The sequence below is a fragment of the Aythya ferina genome (assembly GCF_964211825.1).
Source record: "Aythya ferina genome assembly, contig: HAP1_SCAFFOLD_156, whole genome shotgun sequence".
NCBI lineage: Eukaryota > Metazoa > Chordata > Aves > Anseriformes > Anatidae > Aythya > Aythya ferina.
Window position 1 is genome coordinate 97,337 of NW_028181371.1, and position 25,125 is coordinate 122,461.

Consider the following 25,125-nt stretch of genomic DNA (forward strand, 5'->3'; position numbering starts at 1 on the left):
GCAGGTCAGTTGACTACGACTGTTTCTGAGGAGGTTGTTTTACTGGAAGAAATTTGGCTGGTGTGCTGGTGCCTGATAGCACTTTATTTCTGCAGGTGAAGAAGAGCCTGGTGCCTGAGGCAGTGTCCTGGCTAGCGTTTGTGTTCCTTGGTGAAGATGGAACCTGCCTCCCAGCATTCCCAAGCTAAGTTGGGGGGCAAGTGCTATGTTTGAGTTGGGGTTGTGAATGCACCCATAGGGCGAGGGTCTGTGCTTCTAAGTCATTGCTTTGGATGGGGCCTTTCAGGATCGATCAGGTCAGGCAGAGAGATTATGTGTGGGGAGTTCTGTCACGTACAGCGTGAACACATGCCAGGCAGGGCAGTCCCAGTTTGTCATCTGTGTTCTGTGTTGTCTGTGCTGTACTGTGCTGTTGCTCTTGGTGCTTGGCAGGCCCTGGGGAAGCCATCCTGAGGGTACTGAACACTTATCAGCATTATTCTGATGATGTCGTTCAATTGGGAGCTGAGCACCTCTCATCTTGCAGTGGGAGCTTAAAGGAATCACTTCTGTGTGTGTAATACTTTTTTGTATCAAACGTTTCTTGATATGATCAACATATGTTACATGCTCCTCAGGTCTTGATATCCGCATTTCCTTCTTCCACTGGACAGATTAGACGGGCAACTTGGTAGCCACACCAAAGTTCCTAAATGCTTGTTTCATCATCGTAGGGCTGATGCGAGCACTTGTCTTGCAGTCGCTGCTTGAAGTGCAGATATGTTTCAGGTCTTGTGCATTGTATTCTGTTTGAGATCACATCTATTTCCATCCTCACTCTTGAAGAAGTCATCTGGGCCGCATCAGGAGCTCTTGCTTTGGAATTGATTTCCTAAGTGTCTTCTTCAGGGGTTTTCACTCCCCATCCTTCTGGTCTCTTGTCTTGAAGGCAGGCTTTTTAGGCCTCCATCATCCCAGTTCTGGTAGTTGCTTCCAGTCTCCTGTCATGATATTTGAGTCTCTCCTTGGGTCTGCTACAGAGCACCTGTTCTGACTTGCTGTTGCCATAGGGCTTCCCTCGGGGGGGTCACTTTTTCTTGTGCATTGTGTTGTGTGTTTTGTTTGTAGTGTTTTTGGCATGCCTGTGTGTATGTGTTTGGTCTGGAGCTGTCCTGTCCTGGCAGTTAGTGATTAACGTGGTAGTGCATCGGTGTACTAATACATTGTCCGGACTGTTTTGGCAAAGACATCCGGTCTGACACTGGGCTACTGAAGGGCAGCTGGCACAATATATCTGTTTGTGAGTAACTGCCCGCGTACCTCTCTTTGTTTAGTAAATTGTAAACTGTAATTGCAATCGAATTTGGGACCCAGTTGTGTATGACAACTGGGGGATCGTCCGGGAGGGCTTTGGTTCCTGAATTCTTACTTGATCTAGGAGAGGTGCCCCACCATGTGGTGGCTGCTGTTCGAGTCGGGTCGGGACTAATGGCATCTTGAACCTGAATAAAGGTAAGCAAAGGTTGTGATTTTTCTTCAGCTCCCTTGCTGGTTGCAGCACTCTATTTTGCCTGTAATTCTGCGTGTGAAGATCCAAATGAAGACAACGTAGTCGTAAGCGTTTAAAGCATATACTGTTCTGTTGGGTGGGATTTGGTTGCCTGTGTAAGAGTGTGACTGAGATGGAATTTAGTTCCAAAGCGATTGTGGAGGTCTTCTAACCGCGGTTCCAATCTCCCGCGAGGGACTTGGCTGGTGAAGGACCGAAGCGATTCCTATAGGATTTGTGGGTGCTTGATAGATCTTAAACCCTCTGTAAGACACTCTTACTAATGTAACCAAGGGCTGTGGGAATTGCCACAGTAAAATTCCTAGATGGGTCAGACAAAATCAAAGACCAGGGACCAGAAGAAAGGGAGCAAATTACCAGACATACCACCAGAAAGTCCATTAGGAATAACGGTTAGAAATTGGAACGATAGAGGCCCCAGAAAAGGAAAAAGTAAATAAAAAACAGTCCAGTATTGTGTGATAGAATGGCCAAAGGAGCCTTTAAGATCACGTCTTTCGGTCTGTTTTTCGATCCTTTGAAGACTGGATTTGTCACGCCTGAAATACACATGTTAATTCGAAGGAACCTTTTTGCCAGGAAGAAAGCGATTATGCAGGATTATGGATCAGGAGGACTTCATGTCCTTTTCCAGCCTCAATATTTACACTAAAAGCAGATAAGAAATTTGAAGAAGAAGAACAGGAAAAAGAAAAAGATAATAAACGGGAGCCGTTGGATAACCTACCATCTCCATATCCTAACAATCCACCTCTGGTGGCTGTGGTATCTCTAGCAGTACCACCGTTGCCCCTGCTTCCACCACCATCAGCACCAGAATGAGACCGACCTCCGGCTGCATGCATGAGAAGTAGGACTGCCATATCTGAGAGAGCTCCTCTATATCCCTTAAGGGAGGTAACTGGTGTATAACTGGGTTGGAGTTTTAACAGTTAGGGTTTTAAGGGTTTCAGGGTTATCGTGTTAGGGTTTTAGAGTTTTTTGGGTTGTAGTGTTGATAGGCTTTTTAGTGTTAGGGTCCTAGGGTTTTATTTTTGGTCAGTTATTCAGGGTTTTAAGATTTTTTTTTTTTTTTTCAGGTTAGGTTCTCCAGGGTTAGGGTTTTGAGTGTCCTAATTTTTTGGGTTAGGGTTTTGAGCATCCTACTGATTTGGGTTGGCTTTGGGTTTTGAGTGTCTTAATTTTGGGGTTAGGGCTTCAAGCGTTCTAATTTTGTTGTTTAGGGCTTTGAGAATCCTAATGTTTTGGGTTTAGGTTTTGAGCGTCTTAAGTGTTTGGGTTTGGGCTTTTAGGCATAGGACTTCAGGGGTTTAGTGTGGTAAATAGTTTGGGTTATGCCTGTAGGGGTTTCGAGGATTTTTAGTGTTAGGGCTTGTGGCTTTTTTGAAAGGCCGGTAAGTGCTTGGGTTACAGTGAGTGCTGGTAAAAGGTATTTCTCGAACACTCGGCCTGTGATTGGTCAGGCCAGCTGCCTGGGGAATGCTGGTAGGCGTAGTTTTCCGGCACTGGGTATCCGGGAGGCCATGTTTGGTGCCCATAGCATGCCGGGAGATGTAGTTCTAGGAAACTGGGGTTAGGGGTTGGGGTTGGGGTTAGGGTTAGATCCGGGTTAGGGTTGGGGTCAGGGGTGCAGGGCTCTGTGCAGCAGTTATTTTTCATTCTAAATCAGGGGAGTCGGTCAGGATGGCCTCATCCTTCAGCATCCTACTATCAGTTAACCGTTTTTCAGCCTTCTGCTGGAGTACTCCCCTAACATTATGTGGAGTATATATCTTCAGAGGTGCCCTACAAGTGACTTTTCTAGCTTCCTCAATCAGTAAGGCAGTAGCCACATTTGCCTGGAAGCACACTGGCCACCCCCTCCTCACAGGGTCTAATAGTTTGGAACAATATCCCACAGGTTTCTTGATTCCTGCCCATTCTTGACTTAGCTGTAATTGCAACTAACATATGCAGTTTGGTTAGAAACATTTACAAATAAATAAAAGGGTCTTTGTAAATCTGGGAGGCTCAGCACTGGAGCTTCTATTAACGTTTTCTTCATCAACCTCAACTTTTCCTCATCTTCCTCGTTCCACTTTTTTCTCCAGTCAATTTTTCATATAAAAACTTTGCCTTTTCACTAAACCCTTCAATCCAGGGTCTACAATATCCCAAGAGCCCGAGCAGTTGCCTCACTTCGTTCTTCATTTTGGGTGATGATAGGGCTAAAATCCCAGATACCCTGTCAGCATCCGATTTTTTCTTTCCTTGGCTAAGCCCATGTCCTAAGTACCTTACTTCTTTTTCCACGAATTGTAATTTAGATTTTGAGCCCTTAAACCCTTTTTCCCTAAGAAATTAAGTAATTCGATAGTGGTTCTCCGTGTCTCTTTTTCAGTCTCCCCAGCTATTAATAGGTCATCCACATATTGCAACAATTTAACTTCCCCCTTTACCTCAAAAAGTTGTAATAATTTTTCTGAGGTTTGGCCAAATAACTTTGGGTATTCAGTAAATCCCTGAGGAAGTACAGTCCATCTAAGCTGTTGTCGCCTTCCTGTTTCGGGGTCTTCCCATTCAAAGGCGAAGTAATTCCAAGACCCTTCACTTAATGGGCAGGCCCAGAAAGCATCCTTCAAATCTATTACACTATACCATTTATGCAGAGGTGTTAGGTGGTTTAATAAAGTGTATGGGTTAGCTGCCACTGGAAATTTGGTTATCGTTTGCTGATTCACAGCCCTAAGATCCTGAACCAACCTGTATGATCCATCAGCCTTTTTTACTGGCAAAATGGGGGTATTATGTGGGGACATACATGGTTCCAGCATCCCCTTTTGGAGCAACCTGTCTATAACTGGTGTTATAAATGGCTAAATCCCAAAATAGGATAATAATCAACATTTACAATTTATTAAAGTAATAGAGGTAAGCAAACAGCACTGGGTGTGCCGGGAGTCTCCGCTCCACCTAGACGCACACCTGTTACATCAAGATGATGATTTTATTTTGCTCCTAGACTAATACATATTCATTACTACTTCTAAAAAAAAAAGCAGGGTTATTATAATTAGTTCCAGAATCTGAACCCCCCTACTGGAGCATGTGTATCAGTCTCTGGTGGTCCTTCTGGGGGTCTCCCATGCTGAAGGCTCATAGTCTTCCTCTCAGGCTTTTTTTCTTGTCCTTCTTCTTTGTACTTCTTGGGTGCATGTCAAAAGCTTGCACAGCGTTCCCTGCAAGCTTTGTCTTTTAGCCGTCCTTCAGCTTTTCCCTTCTCCTTCATCTCCTGGCCAGATATCAGGGGCTTGCATAGTGTCCCATGCAAAAGTCATAATAGTTAGTAGTTGTTCTGAAACCCCCGGATATCAGAGACTTCAAGGAAAAAACTTACGAATACATTTTCCTTCAAGCTCTCTATTGACAAGAATTGTTAAAACATTCCTCACAATCCCTTATCTTCTTTTTAATATCCTCAATTTGTATCTCTTTTTCAACCTTTTCCATTAATAACTGGATTTCATCAGTCCGTTCTCGGAGGGTCCAGTTCTTAAGCATCATAACTGTCATATCCCCTTCCTTTTTTAATGAAGTCATTACAAACGTACTATTTATTATCCGGCGTATCAATAATGTAAAGCAGGGTATCATACAAGGTATGAATAATAACATCATTACACCACATAAAAATAAAAATAACATCCTTTTAACCCATGGTCCACCAGGCAGCCATGAAAATAAATCCCTATCCATACCCTTCCAAGTTTGTGCTGGGACGTGGGCTCATTTCTAATTTCTTTTGTTATCTGTTTAACCACTTTCCCATTATCGTCAATTTGTAAGCAACAATTAGAATCATTTAGTTTCCCCCACACCCCCCCCTCTTCTGCTAGTAAATAGTCTAAAACCATTCTATGTGGAAAGATAGCATTCCTCATCTGGGTGGACTGATCAGCTAAAAGATCCAAAGCCGTCGCTGTTTGATTGGTTATTATTTCGAGGACAGCTTGCAACCTAATTATTCTATTCAAATTATAAATAGGTTCTCGGGCTCCAGATATTATCTCATTTGGGTTCCAGGTAGCTGGTCCATAATACTGTATGATTCTTTCAGGGGGCCATTCATTTTCTCTCCGTTGTTGAGCACTACCTCCGACTAAGGAAGCATCAATAGATCGTTTTTCTCTATTCAGATCATCATATAATTTTATTCCTAAATGATTTCCTTGTATTTGTGACAATAAAAAGAACAAGGGTCTTATGTAGCCCACGTAGCATATTCCTGACCAGTCCTTTGGTAGCCTTTTGTAGGCCTGTTTGCCCCACACCCAATAATGTCCCTTTAGAGCCCACGTCCCATTTGGAAAAGGACGGTCCCATTCTCTTTTATTCCTTGGGGTGTGAAAATACAAAGGGTTTTCGTTACCAAGTGGTCCTGTTACAATGTTTGCCCCATTAGTACTTGTATATATACACCTCCAAGCTCCCGCACTAGATTCCCACTCACAATTACAACTAAGTTCTCCTTCACGACTTGTCATACCACGAGCTGACCAGAAATGTTTAAAGAACACTTGTGTCCCGTTCTCATCTTGCCACCTCCAGCAGTAGACTCTTACCACATGCTGCTCCCTAGTGGTGTTATCACGCTGACAACTCGGGATTTGAACGTCAAATTGTCCCTTTGATTGTGCTCTTGCCATGGCTTCACATCCAGGTCCAAAAAATTTCTTATATGAGCATTTCAGCCAAGTCCCATTTTTCAGCTGGACATGTGTAGCGTTCCATTTTCCTTTACTTGATGTACAGTTTATAGGTCCACATTCAGGATCGGTACAATCATATCCGGGAGATAGAGTCCATTTACAAAAGCTTTTTCCCACCTTTACTGTTCCTGTTCTGGTTAAACAGTATATACCCTGCTCTGACAAGTGCAATTGCCATGGGCCTTCTTCCTCTTTCCAGAATTGTGTACCATTATGAACTTCACTCAAATTACTAACCCACCACTTAGGTTCAACCGGGCCAGCTACCCAGGGCCAACTTTCAGTTCCCTGTGGTCCCCCACAAACCCAGCAATTGCTAAGGTTAAAAGCCTTGGCCACTTCTTCCCCCAGAATGAACAAGTTATTCCCGTGGCTTAATTGCCCCTGTAAAAATAGTACCAGGAAGTATAACATCCTTCTGCGTCATCCAGGGGTTATCGTGGGGGTGTGAGAAATGCCTCCAATCAAGGGGTTGGGCCCACTTCCAGGATCTATTTGAGCTTGGGTTACTGTTCAGCTTTTGAGGGTGATCCAGCTCCTGGAAAACTAATTACAATAGGTTAAAAAATAATAATAATAATCGTATTTATTATATAAATATATTTTTGTTTGCTTGTTTGTTTCTTTTTCCTGGGACAACTTGGCTTTAGTGTGGGCGAAGTCCGGTTGAGGCCCTCCCACTCGGCAGTCAATACCCGTAGGGGTTGCCTCCCTTGGTAGACTATACACACTGCAGTGGAGGGTCCTGCCCCGGTCTTGCCTTCTCCCTTTCTTCCCTTCAGGCTTGTCCCCTTCTTCTGGCATTCTTAATTTATGCAGAGCCTTATTGCCAGCACATTAGTTCTTTTTTAGCTTTAATTTCAGTTCCCCAGGAGCAGACTCAACCCTCCAAGTTCGGGTATTTATTGGTCCTTTTACTCTAGATGCATGGGTCCAACCCCTTTCTGCTGTTCTCACAGCTGTTTCAGTGGTAAGTAAAACAAGGTATGGTCCCTTCCACCGGGCGTGTAATGATTCTTCCCTCCAAGTTTTTATTAAGACCTTGTCCCCTGGTTGTATTTGATGAATAGCAAACCCTAAAGGTGGTGTCTGAGCCATTCTTCCAATTTCTCTTAGCTCTTGCAATCTTTTCCCAATAGTAATTGCATATTTCTGGATACTACAATCCTCAACTACATTGTTTCCCAGAGGCATTCCCTGTGAATAAGGCATACCATATAACATTTCATATGGTGATAATCCAGTCTCACTGTGTGGTTTAGTTCTTATGTTTAGAAGTGCCAATGGTAAGCATTTTGTCCAGGGCATTTGTGTCTCAATCATTAATTTAGCCAATTGTTGTTTCATTGTTTGATTCATTCTCTCTACTTTCCCTGAGCTTTGTGGGTGCCATGGAGTATGATATTCCCATGGATTACCTAATGATTGACACAATAATCTTATTATTTTAGAAGTAAAGTGTGTGCCCTGATCAGAATCAATGTACTGGATTATCCCATATCTAGGTATCAGGTGTTCTAATAAATTTTTTGCCACCATTTGTGCCGTAGCTGGTGCTACGGGATAAGCTTCTACCCATTGTATTAAATGATCTACTATTACCAATAAATACGTTATCCTCCCTACCTTGGGCAATTCAGTGAAATCAACTTGTACTTTCTCAAAAGGCCTATAAGCTGTTTTTCTTCCTCCCGCGGCTGCTTGTCAAAACACTTTCTTATTTATCTTCTGACAAGTTAAACAACCTTGTGTGATTTGCTTTGCTATTTCAAAAACCCCTATGCAACCAAATTGTTGAAGTAAGTGATTACTTAATGCTTTTGTACCCCAATGTGTTTGTGTATGCAAACGTTCCAATCTTTGCCTTGCATAAGCTTGTGGTAATATCTCTCGCCCGTCTGGCAATGTCCATTTTCCTTGTTCTAATCTAGCACCTGTTTTCTCCAGTTTTGTCTGTTCTTCAGGAGTAAACTTTTTTTCTTCTCCCTCTCGTCTTTTTTCCTCCTGTACTGTATTAATTTTAGCAGCCTGAGTTCTCAAGGCTGCTTCCTGAGCTTCTGTATCTGCTAGATTGTTCCCTCTGGTGTGGTAATCTAATCCTCTTTGGTGTCCTTTTACATGTACCACTGCTATTTCTTTTGGTTCTCTTAATGCCCTTAAATTTTTTATTATTGATTCTTGATGTATAAGATTCCTCCCTTGAGTATTAACGAAACCTCTTTCTTCACAAATTTTTCCGAAGGTATGAACCACCCCATATGCATATTTAGAATCTGTATATATAGTTCCACTTTTCCCCTTTAATAGTTCCACGGCCCTATATAGGACATACAGCTCACGAGCCTGAGCTGACCATGATAGACTCAAGGGTCCTGATTCCACAGGTTCCAGGTGCTTATTAATTATTGCATATCCTGATTTTCTTTTTCCCTCCACTACTCAGGAGGAGCCATCTATGAACAGTGCTTCTCCCTTCTCTAATTCAGTATCTCTTAAATCGGGTCTTCCTTTAGTCTGGGTCTCAATTACCTCTAAACAGTTATGTTGTAATTCCTCTGATGGTTTTCCGAACAAAAATTGTGCTGGACTCTGAGCAGAGCTTACCCTTAGTTCTAAGTCAGGGGAGTCAATTAGTATAGCTTCATACTTTAGGATCTGGCTGTCTGTTAACCATTTCTCTGCTTTCTGTTGTAAGACACTTCTGACGTTGTGTGGAGTATACACTTTTAAGGGAGCATTACAAGTGATCTTTCTAACTTCCTCTATTAATAATGCCGTAGCGACCAAAGCTTGGAGACAAGCAGGCCACCCTCTACTTACTGGACCAAGTAACTTAGAACAATACCCCACGGGTTTCTTAATTCCTGCCCAGTCTTGAGTATGAACTCCATATGCCGCCTGGTTTGATGTGTTCACAAAGGGATAAAAAGGTTTTTCCAGATCCAGAAGGCTCAACACAGGTGCTTGTATTAATGCCTCTTTTATTTCTTCAAATTGTTGATTATCTTCTGCAGACCACTTAAGTTGGTTCTTAATTAATTTCTCATATAAGAATTTAACTTTTTCGCTGTAGCTTTCAAGCCATGGTCTACAGTATCCTAATAATCCCAATATTTGCTGGATTTCCTTTTTAGTTTGTGGGGGTCTTAAGGATAGGATCCCAGATACCCTGTCAGGATCTAACTTCTTTTTTCCCTTACTTAACCAATGTCCTAAGTATTTTACTTCCTGTTCCACAAATTGAACAGGAAGTAAAATACTTAGTAATTTTGTAAATACTTAGTATTTACTTTATTTTTATTTATATATAGTAAGTATTTTAAAATACTTAGTAATTTTGATCGAGACACCTTGAATCCCTTTTCTCCCAGGAAACTGAACAATTTCATAGGAGCTTCTCGGGTTCCCTCTTCAGTTTCTCCTGCTACTAATAGATCATCCACATACTGCAATAATTTTACCTCCCTGGGTAATGCAAAATCTTGTAAAACTTTTTCTAAAGTTGGTCCAAATAGATTTGGTGACTGTAAACCCCTGTGGTAGCACGGTCCACCTTAATTGTTGTTTCCGTCCCGTTTCAGGGTCCTCCCACTCAAAAGCAAAATAATCTCTGGATTTTTCATCCAGAGGGCAGGCCCAAAAGGCATCTTTCAGATCTATTACGCTATACCAAGTATGTTTGGGAGAGATATGACTTAGTAAAGTATAAGGTTTTGCCACCACAAGGAATTTAGTGACTGTTCGCTGATTTACAGCTCTCAGGTCCTGTATGACCCATCCGATTTCTTTACAGGGAGGATGGGTGTATTATGAGGTGACATACACGGTTCTAGAGTTCCTTTTTCCAGAAGTCTATGGGTTTTAATCCTTTTCGACCCTCCATTGGTATAGGGTATTGTTTAATTCTAATTGGACGATGTGGATCCATGTGAACATTGAACGATGTGAACATTTATGGGGTCCATTTCTATTTTTCCAATTTCCCCTTCCTTATAGCACACTGAAGGGTTAATGAATTCTTCGTCTTTTTGTGTCAAAGTGTATAATTTAATCTGCAATTTATCCCCTTGGCTTTGAATGCTTAAGTTTAATTTTAAAATCAAATCCCTTCCTAGTAAATTGTACTCTGTTTCAGCGAGCAAAAGTAAATCATTAAGACAGATTTTTTTATCTGTTTCTGTCTCTACATCTTTCAAAACAGGTACCTTAAAGGGCTCTCCTTTTGCCCCTATTACAGACATGCAACTCTTCCCTTCTTCTATTCCTTTTGGAAGTTTTTGAATAGTGGATTTTTCAGCCCCTGTGTCTACTGAAAATAAGACTTCCTCTTTATGGGGACCAATTAATAGTTTTATCAACGGCTCTGTTGATGTTGAAGTCCCCAGAAGATATAGCCCCTGACACCCCTATTCTTCTTTGAATATTTTCTCATCTTGTTCCCGCTTATGATATTTCCTCTGAACGTGTCTCTTCTTGTTGCAATAGTAACAGACGGGAATTGTCGATTTCCCTCGACAAGGCTGACCCCTAGGGTTTTTTTCTATTACTTTTTTTCTCCTCTCCCCGGACAAGGTCTTGTGGAATGAGGTTAAGCCACGAAAGACTGTATGAACTTGGAAGTGATGGGAAAACTTACAGTTTTTAAGAAGAATGTTAGTTGTGTTTAAGGCAGTAAATTAGATCATCCTCGTAGGAGCTTTCTAAACAGATCAGAAGAGGGCAAGAGTGTACTTAAGGACCGAAAAGGGTGTTGCAGTAGATAGCTGATGAGTTAGATTATGTGATAGAGCTCAGCTGCACACCTGCAAAGGAGCTCAGAGAGACAGTGAGAGGAGGCTGAGCCCCAGAAAATACTTTGCTCCTCCCTTCAGAGGCCCAGAGGAGCAGAGAGATGCACAGTGGCAGGTGGGAACCCGAGGGAAGTTCTTCAGAGGAAGAATGGCTGGGCCATGGACTAGTAAGGGAGAAGCAGAGTTGACTCCTTTGGAGGTTTAGTTAGGAAAACATTAGCTCAAAGTCTTAATAAGAGTAGCTTGAATACAAGGCGGGCGCCAGTCTAGAGGGAGAAGCTTGGTTAAAGTGTGTGGGTTTCAGGGAGCTGCGCAGTAGAGACTTGTAGAGAGGAATTTTAAATAGCACGTTGAATGGGAAATGAGCCCGGGGCAATTAATTGATGATCAAAATGCAAACTACAATTTTAAATCAGGAAAGAGCTAGACTATACTTTTATAATGAAAAATACGCCAGAAAAGAGTGAGGAAAGTGTCGGTGTTGTTATAAAGGAAGTTACTGGAACAAAGGAAAGGGTTAGAGGAGCAATAAAGCAGAGAAATTCATGCTTTTGTGATAGAAGTGTTGGAACACCAAGGACTGGAGATGGTAGTGATCACAAACTCATTTCCTGATCGCTCAGTTTTCCGTGTGCTGTCTGTATACCCCATGGCACCTACCTCGCATTCAGAAAGCAATGCAACCTTTGGGGTTAAAAAATAAAAACCAGAGAGGGCAGTGCTTTCCAAGAAAAAAAGATAAGTCCTTGTGGCAAACAGGTAGGTGAACGGAGTATGTACGTTCCTTCCTCGGTGTCCTGCTGTTAACGTGAGAGGATATTCACCAGAACCCAGTAGATGATTGCACTCTGGTTCTTGTGTTTTTTACCATCTTTCATGAAACAACTTCAGGTTACTTGACAGAAGCTAATGGCCTAAGCTTATGTGCATTTGGCATTGTTTTCTCATTGGTGAGCTTCAAGCCTGTGTCTGGCCCATTATTGCTCACAGAATTTGTGGCAGAGCTAGACTTGGACTTAGATTACTACGCTTAGTCTTAGCACTGCAGATTATTAAAACCCTTTCCATTAAATACTTTCTCAAACTAAGAAGTGACTTTCTGAAATAGCTGTTTTCAGAAGATCTGCATCTTAGCTAAGCAATATGACAGAATTTTGCCTGTTGTTAAACACTGAGGCTGACGACAAGTCCATCAGCAGTTTCAGAGAGCACAGAACAATGTCCAGATGCATGCTCATCTGCTAGGATTTGTGATTTCTGAAACGTGACTTGCATAAATTCATCTTAAGGTTTTGCAGGATCCACTGTGTCATTAAAATAATGCTAATACTAAAACTGACAGGCATCTGTGTAATGCATTTTGGATTTCATATAATTTGCAAAAGTACTTAATGATTCGGTGTCATTTTGTGGTACAGTACAAACATCAAGAGGAAGTGAGAACAAAGAAAATGGTGGTGAAGATGTTCCAAGGCGTTACAACCTTCGACAGAGTAAACCTGTTGACCGCTACCAAGCTCCTATGGAAAGTAGGTTGAACGCACAGTTTCTCTTAAAACCTTATTTCTTGCACATAAGTGAGATAGAATTTTTGAATGCAAAGACGTGTTTGCGCACACAGTTCTATTTCAGTTCTGTACCTTCATTCTGCACATGAACTTCCCTGTTTTTATCAGACACGTGTGTCCTGTGCACATTGTATTTCTTTGCTGTTTGGCGTACTTAGTGCTATGTATCCTTGCTATAACAGTAATTAATCACACTTAATGGTCTTGCTCTTGTGATTTTCAGTTCACCTTTAAACAGGGCGTAGTTTTCCACTTGTACCATGCACTGATGAAAAGCAAAAACAGTTAAAAATTCTTCTGGAATTAGGGATGAGTGAAACACGTGGCATTTTCTTTTTCTTTTGATATCCTCCTCTCTTAAATGTATCTGTATCATTATTCTAAATTCTTTCCTTTCAGTAAGACAAAGAGATCGAGAGAGGACTAACTCGGGCCAGCCGTGTTCTGTCAGACAGAAAGAGTCACTTGAAAATGCTGGGTCACAAAAATATAGAAGACGTGCCAGGTTGGTGTATGGCTAGTGATAGCTCTTACTTATCCGTAGAGCTGTCAGTCTCTTTACTGCATAATGCTTCAACGGGTTTTCAGTTTAGTGGTAATTACAGAGTAAGTTTATGATCAGTACTTTGGTAGTCTGAGGATAGAGAGGAAAGAACTATTTGGAGGGGAGGAGGTGGATACTTTTAAGTTGGTTTCTTTTTTAAATCCAATATTTGTGGGTCGCTGATAAGATGATTATGGAGGTAGTGTCTGAGTTTCTGTAACTGAAATTCTTTGGTTCTGGAACTGAAGCCGGAATCCCCCCTTAAAAATCTTAGTCAGACTATTTAATCTTGAAGGATACAAAGGATTTTCTTAAAACCGAAAATAATTTTATTCGATTTAGAGGGAGAGGCTTTATGGAAGTTTTGTTAGATTTAAAAAAAAAAAAAGTTATCACTCAAATACTGACTCTAGTTTCTGTTTGGAATCAACTAATGTTTCTATATGCAGTTAACCTTAAACAATAAAAGATCTAAATGAAATGATAAATTGCCTTAGTAATGATAAAGGCTTTTTGGATTCTGTAAGCAGTTAGTGCGTAGAGAATGCTGTTGATTGCCAATATTTTGTTGAGCATTCTTGAAAGCAGACAGTTGTCACGAGGAAAATCATGTCATGGCCTTTGAAATCAGATTCCTAAGGAGTACAGTGGACTGGAAAATAGATCTCAGAGGCAATTTTGAGATAGAATTCCCTTAATTTTTGGTGTTACTTAGTATCTGCTCTATTTTCTTTTTAACTTTCTGGTTTATATGCTTGCTTGCAGACGGAGACGTGCAGATGACATCAGTGATTCTACACCCTCTTGCTCATCTCCCTTGCTTAGCACGTGTGATACGGAGGAGGGTGGTGAGAGCAGTGAGGACGGCGAGAGCACATCTCCAAGAAGGTTGCTGTCGGTAGAGAATAGGGGAGGGATGAATCTCCTTCAAATGAATATTTAGCCATGTTTAAGTTTATCTAAATGTAACTGTGTAAGTTTATGTCAATTAATTAGGTCTTCTAATATATTAATTAATGTCTTCTACATTTGCTTGGCATTATTATGAAAAACAAAAATCTTCGAGCTGCATCTTAAAGAAAAAGAAGCCCTATAACTTCTCCTTAATTCAAATCAGGACTTTTCGAGTGAAACGTCAGAAACGGGACCTAAAGAGAGTTCAGAGGGATCAAAAGAAAGCTGGAGGAAGTCAGGGAGATGCAATGCAAATAGATAATGCGGTAAGTGGTAAACTAATCATCGTGTCAGCGAGTGTTTCCAGTGATTCTGAAAGATCTCAGTGTGCCATCTACAACTACCTTTGTTGATGGTTTTCTCTAAAGCAACTTCAAAAATTGCCCAGAATGTTTGCGTTGTGCTGAGATAATTTCTGATGAAACCTTGATCTAGGTTGCTGCTTTCTTTAACATACAAACTCTGTGGTGTTGAATTTCTCTTTAGATTGGATTTGAGAACGTGGGTGGTCTTTCGGAACACATTGCAGCTTTGAAAGAGATGGTGATTTTTCCCGTCCTGTATCCAGAAGTTTTTCAGCAGTTCAATATTCAGCCCCCAAGGTAACTCATGACAGTGATAAATCGTAAGTCAGCTGTTTTCAGGAGAAAGTTCAATTAAGGTATCAATATGCTTCCGTGCTTCAACATTTTTGGCAGCGGTGAACATTTGTTTTAGTAGTAGCAAAAAGTGGTTTCTTAAAAATGGATAAAATCCAGAATATTTGTAGGTTAAAAATATAAGCAATGTCTGAAAATTGTAAGTTTTACCATCTGGTGTTTTTAAAAAGTTGGGTTAGTTGGGTTGGAGTGGTTTTGTTCTCAGTTTTATGTACAAGTCAGCTTGATTAGTCTGTAAGCAAGAAGGGATTATCTAGTGTGGAAGTCAATTGTAATATGTTGCCTGGAAGCCCAGTTGTTTTTCCTGCCTACTTTTGCTTTCTTTTTTTCTTTTTTTTTTTTTTTTTTTCCTCTGAGTGCTAAGGCATCGCTTTTCCTTCCGGCTTTAGGCTTCCTCACTTGCCATCAGCAATAGATGGTCTGAGAGACCAAACCCAGTAACTTAATGCTTTTGAAAGGAGCATTAAATGCTTTACTATCAGATTCTGCATATTGTGAAAGCAAGAATATGCAGTTTATTGCTGCAGAATGAACTGGTGATTCACCATTCAGCCCATTCTCAGATTCTGTGCTGAAGTTTGCCCGTTTGGCTCCGGTTTGCTGTAATCACCCTGTTTGTCAGCAGTTTTGGAAGTGTCCTTCTGGGACAGTATGCTCTCTTTTGAAGTTTTTATACGTTTGAGTTACCTCCTTATTCATTTCTTTGGGTGAAAAAAATGAATTTTCTTGTGAAATGTTGTAAAAACGCGGAACTTCTATCTGTTCTGCCTCTACCCACACTTCAGCTATTACTGCTGTCTTGTACATGACGTGTTTTGGTTAGGAAAGACGAGTTTGTTCTAGAGATGATGGTTGTAGGAGGTACTCATCATGATGTTTTTTTTCCTATCTGGATCTTTTTTATTGCAGAGGTTGTCTATTTTATGGCCCCCAGGAACAGGGAAAACACTAGTTGATCGTGCACTTGCCAGTGAATATAGTCGAAGTGACAGGAAAATATCATTTTTTCTGAGAAATGCTTCGGACTGCGTGAGAAAATAAGTGGGGGAATCAGAACGCCAACTTCGTGTGTTATTTGAACAGGTAAGGTTGAAATGCACAGTGTATTCTGTCAGAGTTGAAACCATTATTTTCTGTGGTCAACGTTTTTAAGTAGCACTTGCTCTTTTTTTGTATTTTGTTATTTTTTTTTTCCCCCTGAAATGGAAATGCCAGTGTTTCTGCTGTGAATGTCAGCTGTAAGAACTACTGGAACAATTTGCTTCCTGTCACCCGGATACAGTGGGTTGACACAGACTGCTGTCTTCTGTTAGTCATGCCAGATACTCCAGTAGCTCTATCAGTAGAGGTCCCAGAGGCTAAAGTGAAAAATCTAGTTTAGATGACATTCCAACCATGATGTTTTTGTGCATTTTTCCTTTAAATAATGCTGTTTTACTCAGTGTTTTCCTGCTAGGCCTGTCAGATGCGACCTTCAATTATTTTCTTTGATGAGATAGATGGTCTCGCTCCTGTGCGCTTCAGTAAACAAGACCACATTCATAGGTATTACAGTTTTGCACCTACATAAAATCTGCTTGATCTTTGGGAAAAAAAAAAAAAAAAAAAAAAAGGACGATGACCTGTTTAATTTACTGTGAACATGTTAATTTATCCTGAAAACTTGTAACTCAATGCCAAAACAGGTGATTCTAAACGATAGTAGAAACCAATTTACTAAGCCTGATATCAGCATGTGGTCTGTGTTAACTTACCTATTTTTTATGTCTTAAAATGAGTCTTGTCCTTAAAAAGCTTGTCCTTTATGACTACTCATGGAAGAAAGTCATGTGGAATGTAACAAAATTTACTGAACCAGTAAGTAAAACTTATATTTTTCTATTTGTTCCATTGTTTCAACTCTTCTGACCCTTCTGGACGGCATAGATAACAGAAGAGAGATCGTGGTAATTGGAGCTGCCAACAGACTGGATTCTATAGGTCCTACTTTACGAAGACCAGGACGCTTTGACAGAGAGTTCCTCTTCAACTTGCCAGATAAAGAGGTGAGAACTTAAATTCAACGTTAGTGCTACCATGGCAAAGTCCAACTTTATAGGAAAAAAAATTGACAACTTGAACGAAAGAGTGATATGTGGAGACACTGCGCTGTTCCATGGAGGGCAAATCTGGTACTGGATATATATGGTCAGGATGATACCACCAAGTAGTTAGTTCTATAATCAAACCTTTAATTCCCAAAGTTGTACCTGTTTGCTTAATTATTTAGTCCACTTGGGCGCTTTCATCATGAAGTTGTGTTTTTGGTCTCAATCCTTCACTTATGAGTGAATAGGGGACGTGTTTGCATTTGATTGTGCCCCGGATCAGTGGTAGTAGTTTGAGTCATAATTCTTTTCTTCTTTATAGCAATTGTAGCAATTGGAAGCATTGTGCCAGAAGTGCTTTCTGTGAATTTACTGACTGGAAAGCAAATGTGATGAAGTAATGAGACTGTCCCAATGAAAGCTTGCTAAGTTTTAGAGAAGTTTTTTGGACAGCAAAGAAATGTTTCTGGATAAATTTTTCATTACGGTATTTTCCTCTGGGTCCTTAGGTCTCGTAGTTTGGAAACTTGTTATTGAAGCTATAAATGCCTTTTCTTTCACTGTAGGTTCCTAGAAAAAGTTCAGTATAACAAATAAGAAATATTCAATTTCCTGGTTGACAATGCAGAGTGTATATTAAATAACTGTAAAATACTTGAAAGTTGAGCAAGTAAGAAAAGTGTATTAGTAGATGAGGGGTTTTGAGGGAGGACTGTTTTGTTTTTTGTTGTTTGTTTGTTTGCTTTTTGGTTTGTTTGTTTCTTGTTGGTATTTTTAAGGAAAACTTGGGACAAGCGAAAATGCAATGATTTTGCTTCCAGGCTAGAAAAGAAATTGTCAAGATTCATACTAGTGACTGGACCCCTCAGCCACCGGACATGTTGCTTGATGAACTAGCTGAGAAATGCATTGGTAAGACTGAAATCAAAATGGATTCTTGCTTGTGACCAAGTTGTAAAGAACCTAGCTTGTACCAGGCAGTACCCATGCTCTTGTGCCTTGCTGCACAACTAGTCAACGAGGCAGCTGGCACGCCTTCATAGCAATCAGAGTGAGATGCTTTCATCTATTTACTCTTTGTTGTCGTTCCTCTTGTTGTCTGAGAACATTAAATGGTTCTGGGGCATCTTCCTCAAGAGTATAGTTTTTGATGAGGAGTCTGCTTCAGCTGCATAAGCGCAGGATATCAGGCAGTGAGCAACATGAAACTTCCCTGCAGAGAGTGGTATAAATGGCTCAGGATTCAAATTAGGATTAAATAAAAAAATAGGATTTATTAGAAGAATATAAAAGAATAGAGGTAAGCAAAAAGTGCTGGGTGCACTGAGAGTCTCCGCTCTACCAGGGCACACACCAGTTACATCAAGCAGCTGATTTTTTGCTCCTAGACTAATACATATTCATTACTACTTCCAAAAAAATTAGATTATTATAATTAGCCTCCGGGGTCCAGTCCCTCCTACTGGAGCATGCGCATCAGTCTTCTCTGGGGGTCTCTAGGGGTCTTTCATGCTGAAGGCTCGTAGTCTTCTTCTCCAAGTCCTTCCTGTTTGTACTCCTTTGGCACTGTACCAAGTTTATAGAACATTTTCTGCAGGTCTTGTCTCCCAGCCGTCCTTCAGCTTCTTTTTTCTTCCTCTTAATCTCTTGGCCCCCTGGCCAGATACCAAAGGTCTGCATAGTATCCCATAACAGTCACTAGTTGTTATCAGTTGTTATGAAACTCCCAGACATCAAACACAAATAGCTTTCTTATTGACACTTCACGAGTAATTAAAACATTCTTCCCCAGCCATTCACAGGGACAGTCACATCTATAGCAGTGTTAAGTTAATCTCGAAGAAGACAGGAAAAAAAAGGCTGTAACTGTTAGAAATAGAAGTCCGGAATAACAAAAGCTAACAGGTTCATAAATTTGAGGAGTATTTTCTGAAGACTTGATAAATTGACTAGAATGAGGGGGAGACTGGGACACACTGCATCTGTGGTTCAAGAATTAAATTGCCAGTGCAGGGCCCAGAGGCAGACAGGATTCAAACAGAATTGTTCTTTATGGACACGAAATGTTAAAACATTCCTCACAAGCGGTAGCACTTTGAATTCCCTGTTAAGCTGTTTGGTTTTGGCATTACAAATTCTTTAAATGTTGCATGTTGTAAACCTGGGCCTTGACTGATGTAACGTTTGATTTTTGTTTGTTAGGATACTGTGGTGCAGATATCAAATCCCTCTGTACTGAAGCTGTGCTGTGCTCTCTACGCCGATGCTATCCTCAGATTTATGCAAGTAGGGAGAAATTGCAGCTAGATGTTAATTCTATTAAAATAAAAGCGAAGGACTTTTTCATGGCTATGAAGAAGGTTGTTCCAGCTTCAAACCGGATCGAGACTTCGCCCGTACAAGCACTATCACCCATTTTCAAGCCACTTTTTCAAAGATCAGTAGAGAATATTTTACAAGTTGTGCAGAAGATCTTCCCGCATGCACAGCTTGCACTGAAGGAGGACCGACAGCAAGGTATAACCACAGCATCCACTTCTTTATAATTCTGCTAAAGCAAAAACTTGTGGTTTGTGCAATCAACTTATAGCTTTCAGACATAATGGTGGTAGAATTTTATTATTTGCATGTGCGTGTCTTGTTTTTGGGCAAGTCTGGAATATAACGCATAGGTTTTATTGTGGATTCGAAACTGAAATGCCAAATGGAAGCTCTGAATGATCAATACACAGTAAAGGATGATGCGTTCTCTACTGAAGCATGCTGCTTCTGACGGCAGCTAAGATAATTAGCATTTGTAGAGGTTGACTTGAGGTTTGAAGTATAAGGCACCTATTTTTCTTTAAAAAATCAAAACTCAGATCTTTGGAGGGGAAGCATTTCTAGGTCAATGTTTCTAATTCCTTTCTGAAGAATGTCAGGACCAGGATACAAGTATACCTGCTCTAAGCTAAATATTGTTTTAGCTATCATCCTTTTTAACCAGTCTCCTAATTTAAATGTTTGTGGATCGTACTATACACGTGAGATCAATTAGCATTGATACTTACTAGATGAATGGAATTCTGTGGCCATCACATCCTTTATCCCCATGCTTTCATTGTGGGAACCTCCTCCAGAAAGAAATGGTCTTGTTTGTTTTTTTTTTAGCTATTTAGCAACTGCAGAAAGTGTTTGTAATCTCCTTTATTCTAAGGGGGAGAAAAAAATCACCAAGAGTAGCATACCTTATATGTACACATCAGTGGGACTTAGTAGAGCTTTGTAGGGCCTTGTGCCATCTCCTTAGATCTGTGGTGGGCTGAACTCTAGGAAATAGCTTTCAGTGTGTGCTCTCAAATGAAGAAAGGGTTTTGGCACTGATTTAGAAGCTGTATTAATGGAAGAGAAAGAGACAAAGGCTATTCAGGAAAGTTAACAAACCTCTTTTGCCTTTCAGAGCATTTCAATCCTATTTTACAAGATGATATGTTTGACAGTGATGACGACGCATCCTTGGTTTCTGGAGATGAATTAAAAGATGGAATGCCTGACGGACCAGAGAAAAAACGCCTCTGTTTCAGCAGGTAAAGAAAGATAGATCCCTGTTACGTTTAAATTCTCAGGTCTGCTGAGTCTTTGTAAACAGTTCCAGCTGTTAAAAGTGCGAGGGTTGGTAGACGAAGGGGCAACATCAAGTTTGTGTGTTGAAGGGGTGCTTGGTATTCACAAGAAGAAAGGGTGGAGGGACTAAAGTTGTAATGAAGTTGCTCTGAATGACCAAATTGAAAAGCCCAGGCTTCTCTTCGTAAGCCAAAGTGATCCGTAGACTACCAGAACACGTTGACTTAATCCATGGCATTCTTTGAAAGACTCAAGACCACATAAATGTGCAGTCTGTCCTTTTAGCTAAAAATACCCCAACTTTATGGGTTTGTGTTGCCACCTTTTGCCCTTCTGTTTTCCAGGATTGTTAAACCAGTAGTGAATTATGTAGCAGAAAGAAAACTGAGAAAGGGCTTGTTAAAACACCTTGAGAAAAAATTGAATGGTGTCTTTATTTGTTAAGCCACCAAGTTGTGTTAATCTTGTGCTATTTTAGTATGGAAGTCATGCAAGCCCACAGTTGGAAAGTTAGATCATGTTGTCACAGCTGGATCAGTTATTTTTCTCCGTTTCTATTGCTGTGCTGTCCAGAAGATTTTCTGTGCTTGAGAGCAAGGCTAAGTCTCTAGCATCTTTGATTTAAGCCAGCAGAGGTACAGCCTGATTGTAGTGGGGAAACAAATGCTCCTCACCAATTTATTTCCTAGTAGTAAAGCAAGATTGCAGGGATATTAATTTGCAGTCTTGGTTTAGTAAAGAATAGGAAACACAAGGGAAGAAGATGAAACAATTGGAATGAGTGAATAACTTAACTGGAAATCTTACATGTATTTAATATACCGCTGCCATTTGGATTATTTGGGGAGGGAAAAGAAAGTCTATAGGAAAATTACTTGGAACATCTGTGTGTCTATTCAGCACCTCATCTATAAACTTGTTTTCTTAACTCTTGTTCTAGGAGTGCTTTCTGGGAACCAACATCATGCCAGCCCTGTCTGCTAATAGTAGGAAAAGAAGGGTATGGCCAGGTTTCTTACGTGGCACCCGTGGTGTTGCACGCTTTGGAGAAGTTTCCCGTTCACACCCTGGACCTTTCTGTTCTGCTTACAAACGTTGCACCGCCAGAAGAAATCTGCGGACAGGTACCTTTTTTTCTTTTTCTTCTCATCAGATTCACTGACTGTATGTAAAAGATCAATCGAGTTGCAAGTAAGGTGAGCAAAATTCATTGGTAATGGAGGTGGCCTTGTTTTAATGTGCTGGGATGTTTGCTTCTGTCTGAAAATCCCCTTTTCTTTTAGACAGCACCACAAACAATCTGGATGTTGTACATGTCGACATTTTCCATACCCAGTTTTACAGTGAGGCTGTTGCTAGCAGCTCAGGAAGCTGGGCGGTGTTGCTAATAAACATCTCTTTGTGGAAAGAAATGCTGTTCATGTCACTGGGATCCAGAAAGTAGTTCTCATTGCCTCCTAAGACTGTGTGCTCCCAGTAGATGGCTCTGTATCAGACTGCATGTCGGCTACTTTTTGTAGCCTTCTTCTAAATTATATTAGTAAGGCAACCAAGGTTTGGGGCTTCTGTTTATTTTGTTTTCGCACGGACATGCACAACTTGTGCTGTTGCAGTATGTGCAATAAAAGCATTAACATTCAGAAAACACTTCATTTGCACGGTGATGTGGTTTTAACTAGAAAAAATGACCAGATTTGGTGTTTTTACTTTTAGGCAGGAAATCCATTTTCTTGTTTGGCATCACTACCTTAAAATATTTTTACCTTTAGTGGAAACGTTTGAGAGCCATACAAGTAAGGACAGACATGTTACACGACTGAATACTGATGTGTCCCTTAAGAGGGACATTTCCTTTCTTTGTTATGCGATGATTGTGGCTGTGGCCATATAGCTACGGTGTCTAGCCACTGCCTGAATATATCCTTCCCATCTTCTGACTAGAGTTCTCCGAATACTGATAATCTGAAAGGGTGCACAGAGAAATTCCTTATGTGAAAGGATGCTTGCCACTCTGTTCACGTAGTTTCATTTCATGGGGCAGTCAGATGGCTATGTAGCTATGTATTAAGAGGTTCTTGTACGTGTTTTAGTTTTCTTACCCAAGCTTTCCTTTTCACTAGCTGATCCGAAATGCTCAGAAGACAGCACCAAGCACAATTTATGTCCCAGATATCCATTTATGGTGGGACAACGCTGGACCTGCCTTGAAACTTACTTTTCTAACTCTACTACGTAACATTCCAGCATTTTCGCCAGTTTTGCTGCTTGCTCCGTCTGATGTACGTCACTCAGATCTCCCAGAAGAGGTATTTGTCAATACTTTTCTTACTATTTCTTCAGTGTCTTGTAATTTATGAATGCTTTCAACATCAAAATGCTGTGCTTTCTTAAATGCATGCTGTTATTACTCAGTCACCCTAACAAATCACTTAAAATTTGCTTAGAGAAAAAGAATACTGTGAAAGCATCTGCTTAAGGTTTTTTCTGAGTCAAGCAAGTGACTTTCACCCCTTTCTCACGCATGCAAATAATAAATTAATACAATAATTCTGATTGCTACAAAGTGGTTCAGTCAAGAATATGAAGTGCTTGAAATGACAAGAGGATGTTTTTACTGAAGAGATTTCTTCTGACAGTCTGCCATTCCATGCTATGTTGGGTAAACTGCTAATAATGCAATTTAGTAGAGAATTTAAACACTTTGATTAAAAATAAATAAATAAATCAGTTTCTTTCTTCATATAGGCCAAAGCTTTCAAAGCTGGAATGCTGAGTTCCAATTTCTGCTAAAGTAACTTTGGAATCGAATTCTAGTTGTATTCCTAAATAAACTGTAGTAAAAGTAGGTGCAGAACTTCATTGACTTCTGAGAGTTTACATTAAGGGAAGGTGCCCAAAACAGGACCACGCTGTTGTCATTCTGATGATTTGGTCTCAGTCATCGGGGGAAGAGAACGGGTCTTACCTAGACGTGTTTATTATCAACTGCTTTGAAAGTGCTTGAGTTCCCACAGAAGTTTTTGTACAGGCTGTAAATTCCTTCTAAAATAAGTAGTGAAATTCCTCACCTACCTTTTATTACTAGAACTTGAAAATGGAGGAAGACGTAGAGGTACTAACTACTTCAGACACCTTTTGGTAGAGAAATAAAAACTCAGCAAAAAGCCCTCACTTGTCTGCTGAAGCCTTTCTTTTCCCTCTATAGCCATAAAGGTTCTAAGTAAAGGATGCAGCAAGGCAAGTAAATACAAAGGAGGCGCTGTTGGATGTGGTGAAAGCCATTACTTTACCAGTGTAGCGTACAATCCCTTCAGCGAGCTTTAATTCTACAGGTGATTCTTAAAGGTGATATTTGAATTTGCCGTGCCAACCTGTGAAAATGTAGCGTTTTAAGGCCAGGAAGATAACTTTTTTCAGTTTGTGTTCTTCAGGTTATTCTTAATTTGAAAAGGTACTCGTCTTTTTGGAATCGAAGATGAGTTTTTTGTGGCCTTAAATCTGAAATGTCTCTCCTCCTTCTGCTTTAGATGCAAAAATGATTTAATACGGAATTTGGAGAAGTGTGCAATATTGAGTTGCCTGGTAGGGCAGAGAGAGCAGCCTTTTTTTGAGGACCTAATTCTAAATGAAGTGGCTAAGCCTCCTGTAAAGAAAAGAGGTGAGGAGGATATGAGAAGTACATCTAAAACTTTCCTATCGAAGTTACTAGCTCGTTGGTCTTTGCTTTGGTGGTCATTTTCTGTCAGTAATTTGTCATATGCTTGTATTTGAGTACTGTAAATTGGCTAATTTTTCCTGATGAATTGAAGTTGATTGGACATTGGAAGTTGTGCCTGTAGCACCACCAGCTGAGCCTCAGAAGCCACAAGAGGAAGAAGTAAAGATGCTGGAGGAGGAAGAGAAGGATACCTTGCGTGACCTTAGAATTTTCTTGAGGGACGTTACTCACAGACTTGCCACTGACAGACGTTTCAGGGAATTTGCAAAGCCCGTTGACCCACAGAAGGTAAAGTAGTGCTGATCCGTGTGTGTCTGTAACTTCTCAGTGTTCATACTTCTCAGCGTTTTGGGGAAGGTTCAACTTTGTTTTTAGGGCTGCACTGTTAGGATTTTGCAAGAAGCAGAGGCAGTGCTTTTACTTCTGCTGACTCTCAAATGTGTCTTATGGGATTATTCGCTGAAAGCCCTGGTTTCATTCTAAAAAGCCAGTCCAAATGCCAACACAGTTTGCTCGTGAAAAAGCTTTGATACATAGGCGTGTCACAGCACTGCAAAGCACAGAGATCTTTCCTTATAATGACAAACAGTATTTACAGGAGTACTTGAGTGAAGTCTGAAGCCCCTTCTTGGACTGTCAGTTCCTGTGGGAACAGGAATAGGAGCAGCAGTTTGTAAAACTAAGTTTTGAGATCCTGTTCTCTGTTTCATCTGGAACTCCTCAATAGGAATCAACCATAAGTGCAGTGTGTTTTCTTTTTCCTCCAATTGGCTGCTTAGATGCCTTTTTCTCCTTAATTTATGAGATAAGCCTAAACTAGGGGCGTATATTTCAAAGACAGATGTAACTTGAATGTACCTGGGGATCAGCAAAGTCGTCTTCATGTGGGCCTCCACTGGCTTTTC

The 25,125-nt window shown here is 40.6% G+C and overlaps 1 pseudogene across 1 annotated transcript; it reads left to right on the forward strand.

Annotated features, from left to right (window-relative positions):
- Positions 1-136: 136 nt before the first annotated feature.
- LOC311428836 (ATPase family AAA domain-containing protein 2-like) lies at positions 137-19,340 on the forward strand (annotated as a pseudogene). Its single transcript has 12 exons — positions 137-196; positions 1,520-1,593; positions 12,506-12,616; positions 13,055-13,160; positions 13,965-14,087; positions 14,317-14,419; positions 14,640-14,755; positions 15,722-15,895; positions 16,269-16,357; positions 16,698-16,857; positions 17,721-17,811; positions 19,102-19,340. The product of its transcript is annotated as an ATPase family AAA domain-containing protein 2-like (transcript).
- The last annotated feature ends 5,785 nt before the right edge of the window (positions 19,341-25,125 follow it).